Below are 14,883 nucleotides of genomic sequence, written 5' to 3' on the forward strand. Positions count from 1 at the left end.
AGCTCCCCAGTACCAACCCAGCATACCCAGCGCTGTCCTGTATCCCTCCCACACAGTGGGAGAGGAGGTATTTGTGGGAAAGGTGGAAGGAGAGAGGAAAAACTAAATTAGATACTTTTAAGAACTTTCTGGGGACAGGGGGGGAAGGAGAACTTTATCCTTAGTTACTAATGTTGGACCACTCTCTAATCATAGTCAATGACCTACAAAGCTCCTTCTTCAGATGGGACTGGAGGCTCTCCCAATCCCACAGCTGGATGTCAGTTTGTTTGGAGATTTTTTTGATTGTTTGGGAGTTTTTTGTATCAATTTTTGTTGTTGTTGTTTCTGCTGTTGTTTTAGTTTCATTTGGTTTGATTTTGTTTTGTTTGTTTTTCCTTTTTTGCTTTTTTTTTTTTCCCTGTCCAGGATACATATCTCCTTTTCCATACAATGTAAATAAAACTCCCAAGCTGTCTTGACTATCAACAGCTGGCCAGATGATGGGAGCTGTGGAGAGTTGTTGTGATGGGAGTGTGGAGCTGGCTTTCCAAGGATAATTTGAAGGATTTTGCCCCACACATGTGTAAAGCTGTGTAACAACTCTACACATTGGAAGTTTACTTGACCTTCTGTCAATAAAACACTTACCCAGCCTCCAGGGCTATTCTTTGATGGCCCTTTCTCATATGTCTTTGCATTTAATTGCTTGATGCTTTTCAGTTTTAGAGTAGCAGGGTGTGCCTGTGTGTGTCAGAAGAAACATAAGACTCTTTAAGATCCTAACTAAAATTTCTTGTTTCCACTTTTCTGAGAGTTGTAAGGAATAAGAAGAGCAAAACACTTCTTCAGCTGACCATACCTGGTGGATGCCAGTGGGATACACATTACTGACAGGTACATTTGTCATAAGGTACATTTGAGTGGGCAGACAGGGTCTTCCTGGGGTACCCAGTGGAAAAAGAGTCCACTGAACTTCCTATCCAAAATCAGGGATACTCAGAATATACCACAGAGCTTGCTGCTGATCCTTCACCCCAATGTGACTGCAAAACTTGTTCTTGAACTACATTTAACTATTTAAAAACTCTGTGCAGGCACAACTCCATCCAGCTGGCCAGGATGTGTTCTGTCCACAACCCAAGGTTAAATAATATTTTCAGTAAAACTGTAAAGTTGTATTTTTTTTCAGAATATTGTGATTTTATTTATGAAGTGAATTATGACATAAAATACTTGGTTTATATATTTATCTCCCTTTTAACTGCAAAGCAATACTGGAAAGACCATGTAAAATGGGCTGTGGATATTTTTGCCTCAAAGTTCTTTACTTAAAACAGGTTAAGATAAATGGCTTTGGTGACACAAATACAGCATATTAAAACTGGTTATTAGTCCATGTGGCAAAGAAGAATGGAATTGGTTTCTGTTTCCCAAACTCAAAATGAGTGTGTATATTTTATTTTGGTTTTGTTTTTAATTAAAACTGTAGTACAGAATCTTTTGTGTTTGTGGTAATTATGCTGAACTTTGTATCCCAAAGGAGAAATGTGTAAATGGTTCACTCTTTTGTGGCTATTTGTTCATGCCATTAGCTCAGGAAATATATTTTCCAAGCTCTGCATCAGTGTAGCCAACTGGTGACAAAAGTAGTCATTTGTGTTAACACAAGCAGAGCAGACTTAACAGAATAGACTACATTTGTAAGTAATCTAATATGACTGTTTGAGGAAGCAGTAATTGAACAAAATAATTTAAGTTTATTCTTTATTATTCATATGCTAGTTGTCAATGTGGATGGAGAATGGCTCATAAATTATTTACAGCTGTCACTGGAAATGTTTATGTTTTGAGAATTTTTCAAGCTCACCTGCTGTCCTTGAAACCAATGTGGATACTACTGTCAACTTGCATTGTAACAGAAAGTTTAGGCTTTATCAACCATACCTAATACTGTCTCACCTGGGTTTGAAGGATCCACTAAAGACTCAGTCTGGACAGGTGGCTGAGGGGGCAGCCCTGTCCAGACTGAGCCAGCAATGCTGCAGTACAAAAACAGTGATGCTGAGGGCTTCTTACCAGCTGTTACAGGGGAAATAACTGAGTGATCCTTCACCAGCACAAATATAACTGGCAGGGCAGCATGGCACAGGCATCTGTGAGCTACCAAACCAAAGATTTTGGAGAAAAAGGGGTGTGGATTCCAAGACAAAAGCTTTGAAGTCAGTGCAAGTCCATCAACTTGCAGCAAGTTCCCATGGTGGTTAATGCCAAAGTACAGACAGTTTGCATTCCTAGAGTCCATGAAGAATACAGGACAGATCTGGATTCCAGTGGTACGATGGAATTCAGGACAGTGATACGGGCCCAGTGGTGGTGAGCCATGTCCAGAGCTACACACGGCTCCTGCAGGGCCCCACGGTGCTCCTTGATCCCCACAAACTCCTTATGTGCCTTATGCCAGGTAGCTGCCTGCTTCTGCAGAAATGCTCTGGAAATACCTTCCCAAAGAGCTTCTCCACTTAATATCAAGAGTCAGCATGGAATAGTGCCGACAGACTAGTTAGGCTGTCTGGCATGTACTCTCTCTTAAAAACACCATCACTAAACCCCTTCTGTTCTATAGTGTTTCAAATACTCCTGTTTCATACTAAAACCAGGAGGTATTCCTGTAGCAAGCTATCATGTGGAATAAATCCTGATGAACAGACTTCAGTAACAGACAGCAGTAATCCTGTAAGTTTAAATTTCACTACAGTTTGCACTTCAGAACTTGAATCTCATAAAAGGTGAGTGTTTTCTCAAACATGTGCCAAGCCAAACCAAGGACCCTCCCATCTCATCACCTGTACAATGATGTCCATACCCCCTCAAGTCTCCTCTGCACTAGGCTGCACTAGTCCTACTGAGGTCCCATCCATCCTGAATTATCTTCCTACGATTCTACTGTTCCTTCCCAGGTACAGGACTTTGCATTTGCCTTTGTAGAGTTTGTGCTTTTGGCCCAAATGTTGTTGTCTGATTCCTGTCCCCCAGTTTGGTGTTGAGTGCAGCCTTGCTGAGAGCAAACTCTACCACATCATCAGTAAAGATGTTTAAGTTGACAGGTCTCAGGACAGACCCCTGAACTCTACTCCTGCAGCATCCAGGATTCTGTGGGTTATATCCCACTAACCACTGTCCTTTAATCCTGACTGCACAATCAGTTTTTTACCCATCTAGCTTCTACCCATCTAGACTGTCACATCCTAACTCTGATACTTGATGGACTTTATGTTTGCAAAACAGAGCACATTCTCTGTCAGCTCTTTCTTCTTGAGCTTTTTAAGAACTGCCATGAGGGTCTATTGATCTGTTTTTCGTGTCAGCTCTACACTCTTCAAAAGCCTCATTGCATATCCTTTCCTTATCTTGGATCTGTCTTAAATGAGTCTGAATCTCTGATTATCCAAACTTGAACTGGAGTTTAAAGTCAGAGTAATCTTATGTGTCAACTAGGTTTAGAAAACCATTACTCTGAAATAACTCTAGACAATAGCTGTTTCAATGATAATTTTACGTGAGTTGTAGTTGACAGAGGAGAGTTTTCTCCTGTCTGACTGTTACCACTGACCTGCAATGCTTATATTTTCTGTAATGACTTGGGGACAGGTGAACAAGAGGCTATTCTGTCCCTCACAAAATACTGGTCTTTATGACAGTGTGCTAAGGAAATCAGACATTTAAAAACTACAGACAATTAATGCTTGGCTGGTTTTCTGCTGCTCTGACAATGGTTATGCTGGCCAGTGAACTCTGCTTGCTATGGACTGTTCTAAATCTTTCCTTAAAAGTTGAAAAAATTTGAATTATTTTGCCACCAGACTCCATAACTTAAAACATTAAAAATAGCAAGAAATGTTGTTCAAGTGTTTATTTATAGACTCAATGCTAATTGTTAAAGCCCAAAGACACTTCTAGACAAAAATGGAGATAAAGCTGCTCGTCAGCAAGACAGGGGTAAGAAACACATACTCCAAATTACCTTCTCTGAACCCAGATAATTCAAAGTCAAGCTAACAGAACTATGCTGACTACTAGTGATTCATCACTGAGATATCCATGAAAGCTTAGCGCTTCCCAGCAGTGACAATGTGAAAGCAAGATTTTTTAAATGCAGTCTTTAAAAAAAACCCAAAATCAAAGAGTACTTGAGGCTGACAGATGTCTCTGGAAGCCATCTAGTCCAGCCTCCTATTCAGAGCAGGTTTGGCTACAGCAGGTTGCTCGGGACTATGTCCAGTCAGGATTGGATTATCTCCAAAGACTGTCAGTCCACCACGTCCCTGGGTAATCTACTCCACTGTTTGACCAATTGAACAGTAATTATTTTCTTTATGTGGGAGTGGAATTTCTCATTTCAATGTACCCCCATTGCCTCTTGTCCCTACACTGGGCACCACTGAGAAAAGTTGAGCCTTGAGAAGATGTGGACTGAGAAGTATGCTGGACTCAATGATCTAAGAGGCCTTTTTCAACCAAAGTAATTCTTTGATCCTGTGATTCTGAGTTCTCTTCTTTACATCCACCCTTGATCAGATATGTACATACACTGATGAGATCTTCCTGAGCCATTTCTCTTCAGACTCTCATATCACAGAGCCTCCTGTTCTTTCGTAACTTTGGGAACCTTCCCTGGGATTTTTTCAGTTGTCCTTGTCTCTCTTGTACTGGGAAGCTCAGCAGGGGTGCAGCTTTCCAGATGGGCCTCACCAGTGCTGAGCAGAGGGGAAGGATCTCCTGCCTCTACCTGCTGGCAATACTTGACCTAGTTTAGCCCGGGATACATTGGCTTCCTTGTTGCAGCGCTGGTTCTTGATCAACCTCTTGCCCGCACTCACAGGATTTTCTTGCAAAGCTGCTTCCTAGGCAGCAGGTACCCAGCCTGTGATGGTGCATGAAAATCCTTTCAGTCTGTCAAGAAAAAAATAAGGGTAACATTCACCAGATGAACAAAGTCATCTTGGAAGCCTCCTTTTAGGGGTGCACGGAGTGTCTCACACATGCTGACAGCACATCATTCAAAACCTGCAGGCATGATGCTGCCTCTTATTGCTGTGGCTGTAATGGTCAGGACACCAGAATGTGTTACTTTTCCTTCACTCTTCAGCCCTTGTCCAAGTTGCCCTGTGCTAAAGGCATGTTATGGGGAAGAAGAAAAAAAAAATTACTTTTAATCACCTTAGATAGTGCAAGGACCTGACACAGAGTCTCCTTCCACTGAGCTGCTGGAGAAAAGATACACACAATGGCTTCTTTCTAGTTCACTCTTTAGGGAAAGAAATGTAAGTCAGTCATCCCCACCCAAAGAATATGACTGTGCAAAATCCAGTCCCACAAAGGCACCTCAAGGTTACAGGTAAGCAATTCTGCCTATGAAAGAAAGAGAAAGAAGAAAAAAAAAGGTCAGTTGCTTCTTCAGAATCATAATTCCTTTTTCCTACCTCTCTGTGCTTTTCCTCCCCTCTCTTGTACTGTTGTTGTCTCCCTCTCAAGACAAATGGGATGGTTATGGGATTTGATCTTTGCAGGGCAGAGGCAAAAATGCTTGGATATTCTAAGGATATTACAAGTTACTTCATTTCAAGTTACAATCCAAATACCATCTTCCAGGTTTGTAATGAAAAGTTTTAATAAAGTTACAACTTTCTGATGCTCTGTGCTTCCTTTGCTTTCCTTTTCTTTCAATGCCATCTAAACATACCTGGGAACATCAACAAGTAAATTAATTCCAGTTTTTCTGTTGTTTTGCATCTCACCCTACTGTAGGAGTCTAGAAATGCAGATACATTGCTCTGTCTATATAATTCTTTAAAAAATACATCAATCATATATAATATTGATAAAAAGGCTTCCAAATATCCCTGAGCAAGACAAAATTTGTAAGAAATTGAGTAGAAAGTAGAAAAACGCTTCTTTTAACACAGAGGTGAAAATATAGATTTTAAGAGGGTTCCACATGTGGAGTAAAGATGGAGGAAAAAGGGTGTAGTTTTTAATCCTTCTTCTTCCTTCTTCTCCATGCTTCTGCAGTTTATAGAAGCACAAAATATGATTGGTTTAAAGTTAGTTGCATTTTTAATTATGCGAGTAGATATAGAAAACTTATTTGTTAAGATATAATAACAATACATGTGTTGGTAGTTAATAGGATAAAAGTTAGTGTAAAGATGAAAAGACCGTGTGGTTCAGGGCCATTTTGTATCATTAGAACGAGACGAGCCAGGCTGTGGTGATTTAAGCTTGTGCAGTTAGTCTGGATAGACCTGCCAAGTTTTGTAAGGATCCTGCAATAAACACGAGAAACCAGAATTTAATGAGCCCGGGAGTTTTCTTCGAATAATAAGGACTGAGATAAGTGGGACTCCCTGCGAGGGAGGATCCCAAGAGAATTCAGCCCATAGGAGGCTGAGAGACTAGAGAAAAAACATATCCCCAGAGAAATTCAGCCCAAAGGAGGCAAGAAGAGAGAGAAAGTAACACCTGCAAGTCCTACAGTGTTCTGTACTACTGCTAAGAAAACTCCCCATATTCTGACTATTCTTGTCATAAAGTATTTGTGTTATTGAGGCTGTACATTTGGGAATGTCTAAACTTAGTGAAGCAAGGACAAAAGGTTGGAGGCTTTTTTTCCTGGAATATGTATAAGCCACTGAGCATTGTAAAACCCAAGGGTCAGGGTAAGGCTACAATAGTGTTGTACCCACCCAGAAAGTAGAAGCTTCCTGTACAGAAGAAGAAGAAGCTGCAATGACTCAGCTGCAGGGTTCACAGTGACTGCAGGTTTTAGGAGCACCTGGTTAGAAGTGATCCAAAAATATCTTCTTTAATCACCAAAGGATCTCAAACTGCATTCTCTGTGATGCCACAACAAAGCTGTTTCTGTTTCAGGTCCTTTCTGAGAGTGGGTGAAATTCCTGGTATGCTCTTGACATGTTGCTTGAGCATGTAAAAACAGTTCCTTCCTCTCTTCAGCTACAATCAGAGAACACACTGCAGTCAATCAGAGCAAATATCACCAAAATAAATGGATCATGCCAGTGGATTTCTAAATTCTGCGTGGATTTCACTTTCATGGCACTTGATCCTAAGTCTGTTATAATCAATGAACTTCATGTAAGGAATATATGAAAAATATATGATATATAGAATTATAATTAAATAATTGGTTAATATATTTCATAAGCAATATATTATATTAATGATAAATTATAAAACTATATTAGTGATGTATGAGAAATTTATAACAATAATAATACAAAAAATATGCAGTATGAAATTATAGAAATGTCAGGTCAGATACTATGACTGAATTTTTAACAGAGATTACTAAAGTCCTTATACTTGTTTTTTCTTATGTGTGAGGTACACAGTGAGGTTGCTCAGTAGGAGCAATTAGTGACTTTAATCACATCAGCCGCTTCACACGGAGACAGACAATACAAAGCTCTCTCCACAGCTGAACCTGCAGAGATCCCTCTGCCAGGAAGATACTATTGCCTGTGACAGCAGAGTTCCCACCACATTTCTTACATATCCCAGTGGCCAGAATGGCTCACCTTCAAACCCATAACCAAACCCATTCCTTTAGAAGAATGCTGTGCATAAATTCACACATAGAGCTGGTGCAGCAGTTCTCTGTAGGAAAAGGCCACATCCTACACTGACAGTGCTGCATTTCAGCTCTGTTGCTCAGAGCTTTCCTGCCAGCCTCCTGCCAACCCTGAGATATCCCACTTGAACAGACACAGCTCAGCTCCAGAAAGATGGATGAAACCAGAGCACACAACCGTACAGCTGGAGACCATCTGCTCTCTGGACTTAACTCTAGGCAATAGGACCTACAGATGTGTGAACACGTGTTATTACAAAGCACAGAACAAGAAACTGTCTGTGTAGTGAGGATGAAGATGTGAATGGGAAGAATTAAATAAGTGCAGAGGCAGAAGGAACTGCAGGATTTGTGGAAGGAATGCCTAAAGTATGGATCTTAACAGTTTTGAAGCAGTGCCATGGTCTGGTGCTTCTCTCTGGCCAGTGAACACTTGATTCTTACACACCAAAACGAGGACACTTCATAGTATGGGCAGTGTATTCTGAAAATGCTTCTTAGTTCATGTCCCCTGCCAATGTATACAGAGAATCCAGGCAGGACTTGGTAGCAAGCAGCTTTAACTAAATCATCAGATGGCAACGCAGCTTTATTGCTTAAAACCTGCCTGACCCCTGTTGTGAGTGAGGAGAGCTGTGTGTTAGCACAGGCAGTCACAGAATGGGGATCCAATGTTAATAGAGGTGGTTAGCAGAGACTAAGGGTACATGAGCACCAGGACTCTGCTCTGATGCTGCTGCAGTATGTTGCCTGAAGCCAGTCCCAGGAGCAGCACTGAAATCCCTGAACACACCCACCCTTCAAATGCAGCTCTGCAGCCAGGGTCAAGCTGCTTCCAGGGAAGGATGGTTCCTCCCTGCCCTTGCTCTGTGCCCATGTATTCTCACCACCACCTGCCAGCCCCAGATTAACACAACAACGTGGTTACTGGGTCAGAGAACTAATGAGATCTACCCCTGGGCATAACACAGCTTTTATTTGTAGTATGACAGAAATTGACCTGACATCCCACTCAGATTTATAAGCTTTGCATTGAGGAACAAGGGGTTGTTCTCAATACAAAGTGAGCAAAAATGACCTGTTAGCATTTCAAAGGATCACATGATAACTGTGTGAATAATAACTGAACTCATCTTGTCCCATTACCAAAATAACTGCCAAGGAAATTTGCAGATTTCTCATGTGAGTTCTCTCTGACAGTCCCTTTCTCAGATTTCTGCTCAGGTTTTTTTAAGGCCTCTTCTGGGCTTATTTTCCTCCCTTTAACTTATAAGAAAAACTCAGCTTTAAAGGAAACAGGATAAGGTCTGTACAGGACATATCCTCAGGTAAACATGAAATTACAAGGGTATAGGTAAAAAAATTGCAGCAATCACTTCTAGTGGCATCAGAACACAATTTTGAGTAGCATTTATCTGCTAATGATCCCTTAATGGTTATGTTTGACAAATAATACAATGAAAGGAACTTAAAAAACATCTCTGCTGCTAGTTATGACTTTTGTGGTGAGAGATACAGATCTGTCTCGGGTGAGTCAAAGTTAGGGTATGGGAAACATTACAGTGACAAGTACTTGGTTTCAGATGTTTCTCATAACCTATGGAGAAACACCAGTTATGGAAGTGTTGTATTTCATTTGACCCTGTAGGAAGACAAGCTTTCACAGATTGTGGTGGGGTTTGTGAATCTTTGTCCCTTTGCTTTAAAACACAATAGCTGGCTCAGGCAATCTTCACATTTTTGGTCTGGCTGCAGAAAATATTCAGCTGCACAGCATAGCTGTGGTTTTCCTTCCTAATAAACCCAGGATATCATGTATTCAGCTATTACATTCCTTTATTTTTGTTATGTAAACGGGTAATGCCAGGTATTACAAGAGGCTGTCCCCAGCCTACAGCAGGAAACTCCATGCTGTTCAGAAACCCTCCCACCACCATGAAGAAGTGTTGATAGCCCTGCCAGTTCCCTCCTGTTTGCCACTGTCTGTCACCACCACAGTGCTCTCACAGCCCTGTAATTCCTTAAGCCAGGTACATTTACATGAAACACATGTGTGCAAGATAAATCATGGCTTGAGACTGATTATTTCAGAGCCATATTTTGGAGGAACCTTTCTCTAATCTTTCTCTAGTTTGTTTTATAGCATTTCTGTTTTCATGGCTGACTTAGCAAAGCAGGAAATCATGATTTATAAACATGGGAGGAAAGACTGGGAGAAAGCACATGTAAATATAAATAAATAAAAATAAACAAAATAAAAGCAATAAAACTAAATATAAGGAAGAATCATCTGGATACAATCCTGTGTAATGCATTCTAGGTCCACCCTGACAGAGCAGGGAGGTTGGACTAGATGACTCCCTGTGGTCCCTTCCAAACTTACCCAATCTGTGTTTCTGTAAACTGAAGTCCTGGTGCCTCAGGACTTTATAGGCTGTAGTACTTAAGGTGATTTTCCAAGCTATTCACTCCATCTAGGTTGTAGAGGCATTTACCAACAGACAATTTCTAAGCACAATGTTGGTCACACGTGTCTTACCAGGAAAAAAAAAATCACGTTTGCTTCTGCAATTGTTTTTGGTTTTGCTGTTTTACTAAGGCAGCACATCCTTAGAGCACCACAGTGGGACATCAGGGGACCGTGTAAGCACACAGCCCTGGACTATCCTATTGCTATTCCTAGGAACAGACCATAAGCTTTGATAAAAGTCTGAAAGCCCTCAGGACTGAGGATGGTCAGGCTTGCCTTGCCTGAACTCTCCCTCACCTGCCTCCAGTTGGGGCTTACTTGGTTGAGAGAGCACCTTCTCTGACTGTTCAGGTGTCTATGGCTGAGGATTTTACTTAGTGTGACGCAGTTAGAGTAACAAGCAGTTAGTCTGCACTGAATGAGATGCACCACTCCAGCACCAGATGCAGTGCAGAGAAACACAGGCCTGGTGCAACAGCAGAGGTCTTGAGAAGCAGGGACATGGGATGCAATGTGGAGAAGCACAGGCATGATAAGAGATGGGTGTAGGCTGTCACCAGAGACGCTGTAGCTATAAACAGTGCCCTAATGGTCAGCTAAAGAAATACAGAGACAAATCTGGAGAAAACTGGGTTTAGGGGCAACAAGGAGAATAAAAGCCAGTATCTAATCTGTGTAAAAGATAGCATTTACATAATAAATGTGGACACAATGTGAAGCTGCAGACTGATCAAAGGTGCAAGAGCATGTTAGCAAAGGATGACCTGAGTGGATCTTGAAGAGAGGAAGAAACCATAAACGTGAACATGAACATTATATTCTTTTGGAGAGGCACTCCAGGTGCTGAAATCTCCCCCACCAACACTAGAATGCAGCCATCAGCCTTAAGACCCATTGGAGCAGCAGAGGGATGAGAGGGAAAAGAGGTAGAAAATAATATGTGTGTGTACACAACAATTTCTGGTGGGATTCTTGTTTTGGGAAGCACCCTCTAAGCACAAAAGCGAGGTACTGAGAAATCCTCTGTGTTCCCAAGTGTGGCATTATTATTGTTGCTCTTATTTTCCATTCATTTGGGAACTGAGTTCCCCAGGAATGTTTAATGTACTTATATATGGCTTCAAAGACTACCTCATGACTGCACAAGAAGTCTGTGAAATGCAGGCATCTCAGAAAGGTCACTGACTATGCTCCTTCCAGTTGCAGGCCCCACATCCATCCTATTAGGTAAGTTTGAAACCACACATTGTTTATCCATACAAAATTACTTCTCCATTTAAGGAAAATTGAACTACTTATTCCTCTCTCTTGACATTGAACTTAAATTCCTTCCGTGAATATTTATACTTTTTGACTTCATATTAATATTATTAACAATACAAAATATATTCTTGACACTAAGGAAATATGGGGATTTTATTTTTTATGGTTACTATTTAGCATCCAGAAATCTTATGTTTCCTGTCTCAGCCTTAACAATTCATGAACGCATTCAGTTTCTAAAAATGTCCCACAAATAGTCCTATTGATTTCTGTTGCATTTAGGAGGTCTGGGGCCAAGGTTTTAGTGCAAGACTGTTGATGAAATGTTTTCTGGAAACAGCATAAGTGGTTTAAAGTCTACCAGCACTTAGAGCCATGTGGGGCTATTTGTATTACTATTGCTCTAGTAGGTAAAAGGAAAACTTCAATGTCCAAGGCTATTGAGCTGGCTATAAGTACATCTCCAGCAGCTTCAGTTCAGTGTTGGCCAGAGAAGAATTTCTGAAATCAGAGTTCATTATCTAAGGTGATCCAACAAGATGGCATAGGGGCAAAACCTCCTTGCATAGTAAATAGAAATACTTGTGCAGTTTCCAGTGACAGATGTTGTGATTTGGCAATTGCTTTCTGAGCAAATTTCAACCACGTAGCCACTGATATTATAGCCCAGACATTTATTAGTCTGGAACATGTAAAACATGTCCATACTATGACTGCACTTTTGAGGTTTGTGATACCCAAAGCCTTGGAAGTTAAAGAACAGATTTTAAATCCAATCCACTACTGCACATGTGTTGTACACAGTCACCTTTGCCTCCTAGGTCATGGAGACACATCTGAGAAATTAAACTGGTTGCTGCATTTAGCAGAGAACAGTGACTGAGAAACAAGTGTACCATCTTAACATCAGGGGTTTGTAGATCCTAGGATTTAACTTGCACTGTGTGTGAGATGAATAACAGAGCAGAAAGTGGTGCAACATGAGTAGACAGCAAGAGTTTCTTGTCTTCCCTCTTTCTTTTATCTAATTATTTCATGGCCCTTATTTGTAAGTATTGATTCTTTAGTAAATGTTAATATGGGATTCTCCTCCAAGAAAAAGGTCAGAATATTAAACCATGTACTTTAGTGGTCACATAACAGGGTTAAGTGGGACAGTGATGCATCTCATATCTACCAAGGGGAAAAATACCAGAGCTAGAGGATGGGAAAGATGTCAGGACCCCACTGAACAGATTAATTTCCCTGCATAGCCTACACTGGTGTCTTCACTGTCCCTGTGTGTATGGCTGGCTTCTGTCTGTCAAGTGTAGTACATGAGAAAGATAATGCTGAACAACAAGGAAAAGTAGAATGGAAAAAGAGAAATACATAAAACCCATTGCTAAATAATCTTTTTTCTAGCTGGAAAAAACAGTGCATGCAGCACAGTTCAGCAAGAGGCTTTTCAGAGGAGCCCTGTGATGGTTGAGCATCTCATTGCAGCCACACTTTCCGTGGAGGCTTGCACTTGAAGAGTGAGATAATCTAACCTGAGGTGCATCTCTGTGCTGCCCATCACGAGCCCAGGAGTGTGACTGCAGAGCCTGACACGGACAGGCAGCCAAGCAGGCAAGGGCTGTGTGTGTGCTGGCAGGAGAGTCTGCTGCCAGCCTGTGGCTCTGCTGCCACGTGCCAGTAACACTTAGCACAAGCATCTAATGTAGAACCCTTTTTTTCTACAATTCGAGTATGCTGTGATCTGCAGTGGAATAAATGAACACTCCAGTACAATGATGAGAATGAAAAACTCTTTCTCCACAGGTGGGGCAAAGCCCTCAGAACTAATTCGCAAGGAACAAACTAATGATATATAACTCTCCACTTTTCCTTTCTTGGGCCAGGGAAAGCCAAAATGTTCAGGCCAGCATTAAAATTGAAATTTATTTTAGAATAAAATTGTTCAGGCCAGCATTAAAATTGAAATTTATTTCTATATTTAATATAGAAAATGAGAGGCTTTAGTGGAGACAAAATATTTTACGTTTTGATTTCCTGTCACTCTTCAGTGCACAAGGCAAGCCCCTTATCTCCCACCAGTTTCCTGGGACTCTGCAGGGCCCCTAGTGACTCAGAGCAGAGGCTGCAGATTTTTGTCCAATCAGTCACCCTCAGCTGACTGCTTCTCTCCATGGCTCTGTCCTTATCCATCCTGGAAATTGTCTCCCCTATCAGTGTAACATTTTATTTACCTTTTTTATATTCTGAAGAAACATTCAAGAAAGTATCTTTTTATGTTGCTCATCTTAATAGTCATCATATTAAAACAAACAAACAAACAATCCCATTGTATACTTTTCTCCACTTCAAAGTTCCAAAATCCTTAAAAGTCAATAGACAGATGTCCACCAGATACAGTTTTAACCACAACAGTCAACAAGAATTTCTTTGTTGACCTTGATTAAAGAAGGATGTGAGACAGATATCTCCAGGGTGGGCTCTTCAAGTTTAAACAGTAAACTGTTTTAAAACGGAGAGTACAATTCTTGCATTTTTTATCTGTGTTCCCAGCTTGTACTGATAAACACAGACTGACTTGTAAGTTCCAGTATCTTCCTTTATATATCTTTTCTACAAGCTTGGGCTCAAAATAAGGCACAAGTTAAATAGTAGCCAGTTCAACCCAAGGTCAATTTTGTGCCCAGACAGAGTGGCATAGGCAGAAATATGGAACCCAGTTTAATTTTGTCTGCTTTAGAGATAAGATCTAATATTGAAATTAAACCTGCACAGATCTGCTCTCCAAGGTAACAGTTATATTTGTTTACCAACATGCTTGCACAAATCTGGTTTCAAATAGATGATTATTTCCTCATCCTCTGACTGTAGAGGAAAACAGATGAATGTGAGAATGGATGAGTAAATTTAGGCCACAGAACCCCTCTCTGAAATTCCTGTATAAAGTCACTGCTGAAGGTAATTTTTCAGTACAAGAACCACTTCTTAAAAACTAACAGTAATGCTGAAAGCACCATGTCTGCAGGCTAGCAGCATATTAACCAATTATTTCCAAATATTAAAGAAAAGAAAGGTTACCATTTCATTATCAGAAAGTGTCGAAAGCCTTACTGCTTTGTCTTTGGTCTCGTCCAGCCTGTTCTGTGGGGCTAGAGACCTGTCAATTAGCAGAAGTTTTGCTCCTGAATAGAGCAGGTTTGAAAATTTGGAAGCAAAGCCCAGGAGTAGCATACAGGGGGTACTTTAAGAAATACAAATAATGTATTTCCTTCAGTGTGTTCAGGCTTGCTTTCTTCCAGTGCCAATTTGATTGTGTGCCTCTGGAGCAGCCTCAGGAGGCAGCACTCATCCTCTGACAGTGCTCTGAGCATGGTGCTGTCACCTCCTTGGGCTGGACTGGCCTGCTGTCCGTAGGACTCATAAAGAAACCTTTCTTACATGTTTATGGTTTTCTCAACCAATGTCATGTGTGTATTTTAGGCTAAGCTCTGTCATACAAAAATGGTACACTAAAATGAGGCTT

The 14,883-nt window shown here is 40.9% G+C and overlaps 1 long non-coding RNA gene across 1 annotated transcript; it reads right to left on the bottom strand.

The window, feature by feature from the left end:
• Positions 1 to 1,732: 1,732 nt before the first annotated feature.
• Positions 1,733 to 14,672, bottom strand: LOC147655355 (uncharacterized). Its single transcript, XR_015284527.1, has 3 exons — positions 14,472 to 14,672; positions 6,726 to 6,993; positions 1,733 to 5,150 (listed from the first exon to the last, which is right to left on the bottom strand). It is a non-coding gene; the product is annotated as an uncharacterized LOC147655355 (long non-coding RNA).
• Between the last annotated feature and the right edge of the window lie 211 nt (positions 14,673 to 14,883).

Source organism: Cyanistes caeruleus, chromosome 1 (assembly GCF_971803275.1).
Source record: "Cyanistes caeruleus chromosome 1, bCyaCae1.hap1.1, whole genome shotgun sequence".
NCBI classification, from domain to species: domain Eukaryota; kingdom Metazoa; phylum Chordata; class Aves; order Passeriformes; family Paridae; genus Cyanistes; species Cyanistes caeruleus.